The sequence below is a fragment of the Arachis ipaensis genome, chromosome B3 (genome assembly GCF_059453495.1).
Source record: "Arachis ipaensis isolate K30076 ecotype BB chromosome B3, ASM5945349v1, whole genome shotgun sequence".
Taxonomy (NCBI): domain Eukaryota; kingdom Viridiplantae; phylum Streptophyta; class Magnoliopsida; order Fabales; family Fabaceae; genus Arachis; species Arachis ipaensis.
In genome coordinates, this window is record NC_142438.1 from 56855174 (window position 1) to 56862864 (window position 7691).

The 7691-nt window shown below is 32.8% G+C and overlaps 1 pseudogene across 1 annotated transcript; it reads right to left on the reverse strand.

Moving 5' to 3' along the window:
* Positions 1 to 3910: 3910 nt before the first annotated feature.
* On the reverse strand, positions 3911 to 7399 carry LOC107634485 (phosphoinositide phosphatase SAC2-like; annotated as a pseudogene). Its single transcript, XR_015907554.1, has 10 exons — positions 7297 to 7399; positions 6769 to 6813; positions 6216 to 6305; positions 6034 to 6084; positions 5841 to 5917; positions 5367 to 5554; positions 5189 to 5286; positions 4949 to 5082; positions 4739 to 4867; positions 3911 to 4342 (listed from the first exon to the last, which is right to left on the reverse strand). The product of XR_015907554.1 is annotated as a phosphoinositide phosphatase SAC2-like (transcript).
* Positions 7400 to 7691: the final 292 nt, after the last annotated feature.

Sequence of the window (7691 nt, forward strand, 5' to 3'; positions counted from 1 at the left end):
TAAACACATTGATGTTAGGTATCACTGGATACGGGATGTGTTAGATTCAAAGTTGTTGGAACTTGAGAAAGTTCACACTGATGACAATGGTGCTGATATGATGACAAAAGCATTGTCAAGAGAAAAGTTTGAAACATGTTATTTGATCGCCGGAATGGCGAGAGCCTCCACCTAGTCGAGAAGGGGGAGATTTGTTGGGTTTTTCTCTCCTTTGTGAGGCCCAAGCCCAACATTTTGAGGGTGTCTCTTGCACCCATTGTGCCACAACCCTAGTTCAGATTTTTGGGGTCATTGAGAGTGAGTGAGAGTAGCCACCAAGTGAGAGAGAAGGGGAAAAACAAAATTCCCGTTTTTGCCCAAAGCAGTAAATTTCAAATATCAGTTTCTCAGTTGTTCACCGTTGGATCGGTTTGAAATTTAAACTGCGTGTTCCTATCATCTTGTTCTTCATTCTGGTCGGTGGAGATGTTGATTGGAGATTTGCAGTGAGAGAAATTGGCTTCGCAAGAGAGAAATTAGGTTTCCCGTTTTTACACAGAGCAGCAATTTTAGAACGGCAGTTTCTCATTCTTTTCCCGTTGGATCGACGTGAAATTTGAACTGTAGATTCTTCATATCTTGTTCTTCATTCTGGACGGTGGAGATTTTAATTGGATGTCTACAGAGGGAGAAATTGGCTTCGACAGTAGCTCTGTTTTTTGGGTATATTTCATCTTCTTGCTTTTCATTTGTGAGCTTTGGTGCTTTAATGTTTTAGCTGGTTATATGCACATTTTTGTGCTTTATTTGAGACTCTCTTGTACCTCATTTGATTATAGTGGAGCTATTTCATTGGTCTGGACGACTCGTGGTTTTTACCTCTCACCTTGAAGGGGTTTTCCACGTTAAAATCTCGGTGTGTTCTTATTATTGCTTTACTTACTATATTTGCTTGTTATAGTTGCTGCCATATTGTGTTGTGAGTGCTTCCATATTGTTCTTGTGTTGGACATTTGTGTCATTTCCGCTGCTAGGCTCTTTCAGCTGCGAGCTTTTTTCTTCTTTCTTCTTTTTTTCCCGTGTTAATATATGCGTTAAGAATATATTTTTAAAATATTATGAAAGAAAATATATAGTACACTAAAGTTATTACAAAATAACCTTTTTTTATTTATCTAATATCGTAAAACGGTTATTTTTCTAATAATAAAAGGGTTATGTTTTATTTCATTAAAAAATTCATTCTGAAAATATTATTAACATTTTTTTATTAATCCATACTTTATTATATTTCATAGTCAAATTTGAGAAGTATGTGAATAATAGTTACGTATTTTCGCTCTCATATTTATGAAATATAGAAGCAATACACATAAATATTGTTAGATATGTAGAACTAATTTGGATAAATAATGTAATTAAGGTCTTTTAAAAAGGTTATGCTGTATTTCATTTTTTAGTTATAAAAGTATTTATTTAAAAGATAATAATAAAAAATTATTTATTATAAAAAATGCTTTTTTATTTTTTATAAATATTTTAAATAATTTCGTAAAAAATTACAAATTAATTTTAAAAATTAATTATATCAAACATTAATGTTATATAATTTTTATAAGTTAAAAATTAAAAAAATTATTTATAAATTTATTTAAATTAATCTATAATTATTTATATTTTCTTAATCAGCTTATTAAATTTTTGGAAGAAGTAGTTTAATAATGATAAATATGATTCCTTGGTCCTTACATGATTTAATAAATATATTTTTATTAAAATAAGAAAAGCTCTATTTGACTTGGTTATGGGAACCGGTACTGTTATAAATGGCGTTTTGGTAATTCTATTATTAATTTACCAAGGCAGTTTCATATTATAAGTGAACATTTCAATATGCTCCAATAGCTTTCCTTGAAAGTGTGTCCGATCATTGGTCTTTGGTCACAGCAAAATCAACCAATATGATCTAAACTAAGAGATTATCATCAAGTTGAATAATATAAATAACTAGCTATATGGTAACATAGAAATATACATAAACTGAAAGTCAAAATATTATATTAATCTTTTGGCATCAATGCTCCCTAACAATGGAATCTCACGTCAGTGGCATATCTAAATTAGGGTTAATTAACTCTTGTTATTTATTTATTTTTTAATTTTTACATAGTATGACATAAAGAAATTGTCACAATAAAGAGAAACCCAATGCAACAGTGCATCCCCTTTGATAGTGTTTTGCAAATTCACAAGCAAGTTTTATTTATCCCTTTGAATTTTCAATTTAGTACTACGTTCTAATATTAGACTTGTTTATTCCCTTTCACATGCAATGCCACTGACAATTGAACAGTGGTAATTATTGCTTCAATGATTATTCATTTATAAATGAAAAATCATATACTTTAACAATGGATTTAAATGATTATTATTGATTGATGGGTGGTTTTCACATGCAGACAGAGTGCATGTCTGGGAATTTAATGGATGGTCGGTCTTCACTTTTTTCTTTTTTCTTTTTTTAGATGGAGCCTTATTATTGCACTCACTATTATTAGAATTATTCTTATGACCAATTTTTTAGGTTTCCTTCATTTTAAAATTTAATAACGTATTTTTATTTACGTCCACTGATGCGGAATATTCAGAGGTTCTTTGGCATATGATGATTGAATTTAATTCCTTTTTTTTTTTTTTACCAGATTGCAAGTTTTAAATCCATTTAGATTTGTTTGATTGACCACTATTTTGCGGTTTATTTTCTATTGAATTGAGCAGATTTTATTTATTATTTTCACACTTATTCATATAATTCGCATATTTTACATTTTTCTTTCTAATTTTGTGCTATGATTGAAAACATATTTCTTTGGCCTTAAATTCGTTAATTTTAATCTTCTCTTATTACCATTTGATGCCGTGATATGTGTGTTAAGTGTTTTTAGGTTTTATAGGGCAGGAATGGCTTAGAGGATGGAAAAGAAGCATGCAAAAGTAGAAAGAACACAAGAAATCAAGTATTTCAAGATCTGGTAGTGACGCGTACGCGTGACCAGGAATTTGTTCACCGACGCGTACGCGTGACAGAGCGTCACGTGCTACATTAAACAGAAAATGCTGGGGGTGATTTTTGGGCTGTTTTTTGCCCAGTTTCAAGCCCGAAAATGAATATTAGAGGCTGCAGAGTGGAGCAGAATGGAGAGAATCAATCATTCAACATTCATTCAAACAATTTTAGGTTTTAGATGTACTTTTCTAGAGAGGGAGGCTCTCTCCTCTCTCTAAATTTTAGGTTTTTTAGTTTTATTTCTTCTCCAATGCAGATTTCCATCTTGCTTTAATTTAGTATCTCTTCTACATTCTCACAACTAGAAAATGGATTAATACAAACAGATTTACAAATGGATTTAGTCTTTATTACAGATGAATTTTTAGTTACCGACCAAATTACCGACGGATCTTGTCCCTCTATAAAAGCCCCGTCAGAAATTATTTACCGAAGGATTTTTTTCCGTCGAAAAATTACAGACGAATTTTTACCAGTTACCGACGGATTTTCCCTCTGTAAATTCTCCATCCATTTCCCTTAGCCGACGAACTTTCCGACGGATTTTCCGTCTGTAATTACAGACGGATTTTCAGACGGATTTTTCGTCTATAATTACAGACAGATTTTCAGACGGATTTTTCGTCTGTAATTACAGACGGATTTTCTGACGGATTTTCCGTCAGTAATTGGCAGTACATTTTTCGATAGATTTTTCGTCTGTAATTTGAACCTTGAAAAATCATCCCACACTCTGAATACAAACAGAAAATCCGTCTGTAAATCCGTCAGTAAGGTAAAATAGAATTTTTTTTTAATTTTTCCATTACAAAATAAATACTTTAGATTTGTTTTCTAAATTTACTCCATAAAACACACTGTAAATTGAAAAAAGAAGAAAGCCAAAAATCACATAGATAAACATAATATTCATTACATGATACCTATAAAATTGGATGTTATTTTTTAACACCATTATTCAATATCTCACTGTCTCAATAAAAAGATACCCTAAAAATTTTTTTAAACTACAACAGAGAAGGGCAGGACTTTCAGCCTAAATTTTAAAACTATTTCCTCATGCTCCCTTTAAAGTTTAAACTCTCCAATCTAATCTGAGTTACATGATGCTTCACTCCATGGCAGACTCTTGTATGGTTGAAACTTGAATGTATTTGTTCATCTACTTCTTCTTTGATCTGAGACATGGAATCCGATATTGTTGTATACGGCATTCATACAGACCTCGAGCCATTCATCCATTGAAGCATCTGTTGATCTAGTCCCAACTTCAACCTTTGGAGCCCTCTTTGTTTTCTGAGAAAATATTCATAACATTATCAAAAAGAGTATGAAAGTGGCTTGAGAGATAGACAAAATCATAATCAGCTTCGTTTCTCAATATTATATATGCTTGAACAAAAAAAAAATGTAAAAAAGCCAATCTATATGACATCTGATACCATCCATGTCAGTTAAAATAGCACAACACTAACACGATCTCTCCAAATAATGAATTAACTTGTGACCTCATGACATATTGCAGCAGTAATTCCTGGTTATTGTTAAAAAAATCCAAGCAGTCTATGCAATATAATTCCTGGTTATTGCTTAATACAAAGATCATCTAATAAATCATCAAAATATATAAAAAGTAATTCAATGAGAAAATACATCAGCAAACAGCAACCAAAGTGCTGCTATAGAACATACCCTGTGAAGGAATATTGGAACAGTCCCTCTGGTGTCAAGTTTGGTGTCAGGAAACAGTAGAAGACGCCAGTCAGCTTCAACGCATATGCAGCCACTTTCCCCAGTTGGGTCAACACATTAGTAGCTTTGCTGCTGAAGTAATTGATCCAATAAGTCAAAATAACACCCAAGAATAAAAAACTGAAACGGTTGGAGGGAAGAGCAAGTTACCGTCTTGAGTGTCGATGCAAATCCCAATGGAGGAACATCAGTCGATTTTCCCCTTTCATATTTTTGTTGATAGACCTAACAGCATTAGCAAACTCGGCTCGCAGAATAGTTTCTCGTGGCTTCTTCTCATGTGTCTTGAACAAAAAAAATGAAAATCAGAAAACATTCTAGTTTAGAGGTTAGACACAACCGAGAAATTCAATATTCCTAACTGTTCATTAGAAATGGGAAGCTGCCTACCTTAATCAAGTTCAATATGATAATTGGATTTCCATATCTCTTAACAAGATTTTCAAAATGAAGCCTTGTGGCTTTAAAGGTGTTGTCCTTCTTTGATACTAGAAAAAGAAAAAAGAAGCAAAAAAGCTCTCAGAAAAAATTACATAACAAGCAGAGAATAGTTGCTTCCATATCATACATATAATGTCAGGTTTTATGTTCAATGGAGAGGCTTCTTGAGATCAGAACATAGGGATTGAACCCCGGATATGCACCACGAAACTTATTTTCATCGGGCTTCTATCACGAGAATCTGCAAAGACTATCTGCTCTGTCTCAACATCATTAGCTACTCTTCCCTTTTCATTCAATCCTCGTTTCAGATATCTGCATCACAAGATACAGCAAGCAAGGAATATGTCAAGAAATAAGTAAGATAAAAATGCCAAAATTTGCAGGAAAATACCAAGTTTCTGGGTGATAAATCACCCGTTTACATGAATTTCATGGATTGAAGTACTTGGCAGAAACCAGTAAAAAAACCTCAATTAGAAAAATTAAAATGTAAACAAAAGCAGATGTATATCTTCAAGGACTGCAAGTGTAAAGAATTGAAACAGAATGTAGCTTTATCATGTGACAAACTCATATAAAAGATTGAAAAAGTACAAACCTTGTCCCAGCATAGTGCCGCGAGCGCCTAGCAATGATAGTCAAGTGAAAATCCCTACCAGAAATAGAAAGTTTGACCTACACAGCGTGCCATAAATGAACAACTGTCAACAAGAAAATGCATAACCTTTTGTGAGGAATAGGGTTGACCTGAGGACCACAGAAATTTAGAATTAGAGACAATTAGAGAGTACCACAGAAAGATGATAGGGTTGACCTGAGGAAGCCCACATTGTGCATACACACTGAAGAGAGACAATCAACATATATGGTACAATAAAAAATAAAACAAAAACAAAAACTAAGGAACAGAAAAAGGATATACATGTGTCCTCTTCCATACATGTTTAAGCAAAAAAGAAGTTGCACTGCATACCTGGACACCTTCCCAAAGCTTCTGCCTCCTCATGTGTCCTCTTCCAGTTAGGATTCCCAAACCCCAATCACATAGCCCTTCACATCAAACCTTCGAACCAGAAAAAATCTAATTTTCAGACACTTATCGCCAAACTAATATAGCAAGAAAATAAGTTTACCGCTAGACCACATGCAACTGCTAAATGGTAGAATATAGAGTCCAAAAACAAAATATATAGCCAAGCCAAAACACAAGGATATATATATAATAGCAGGAAGCTTGTAGTTCACATTCACATTAGCTAGAAGCTTATATAAATCATTTTTATAAAAAAGTAAGCTTCAATAAATTAGTACAAAACCAGTACTTCCGTTTGTTTGGCAAAATTATGTGAAAAAAATCTAAACTTTTGAATATTTGAGCTTCATATCACATTGAAAACATCATGATTATCTTGCTAAAATTCTTTGCATTACCACCCACCAAAAAACCAATAACACATTCATTCAAGATTTAAGTTTGACTGGAAAAGCCAGGTGATTGATAAAGGGAAGAGCTATATAAAGCATGCCTGATATTTTATCTCCGGTGTCAATTGAAATTTAACCTGGTTTATCTGCAAAATAAAACAAGCAAAGTAATTGATTATGATTATATATGCACACTCCTGAAGGGGGGAAAAAGAATAAATAAAGCATATAGACACGATGAAATCAATAGAGGTAAGTTGAAGAGTCTAGAGAAGTCTAAAAGGATCAAAATCAGTTAGCGCTTTAAGAGATGCAACTAACATAAGTGTAGAATGTCACATATGCCCCCTGTGGTCTATATATATATATATATATATATATATATATATACACACACACACACACACACACATACTATGAGCTGAGCATTAACTCAGTCATCAATAACAGAATCTAATTCACATCTTCTATTCGCTTTCTGTTTCTATAAAAAATGTTGCAATGCCATTCAAAAATGATCTGATTATTGATTTACATGACCAAAAGTAGCAGTAGTATATATCTACTCTATTCTTGTTGAAAAGTTGCAGAATCAGTATTGATCTTTCAAATACACAATTCATATATACCTAGTACTGGGAACATGTAGTTTAGAATTTCTTGAGTCCACCAATCATATTTCATGTTCTATCCAATTTTCTATTCCTCATTCACTCAAGGGAAAAGCACAAAGCCTGGCATTCAATTTGACATCAGGCAAACTAAATATAAGATACAGATACCAAATATACAGCATTCTCATAAAGACATCCAAGAATGTAGTGATCAGTGACACATCCAAGTGTAATCATAGAGATAGAGAACCAATATAAAAAGAAGCATTTTCATACCCGACCATCACTTGTAGGCTTTGTGTCGAAGATCAAAGAATTCTTAAAACCAATTTGTTGTTTTGTCTTCCTGTTTTCATCTCAATCAAGTAATTGCTGAAAACAACAACAACAACAAGTTGCGAAAGAGAAAA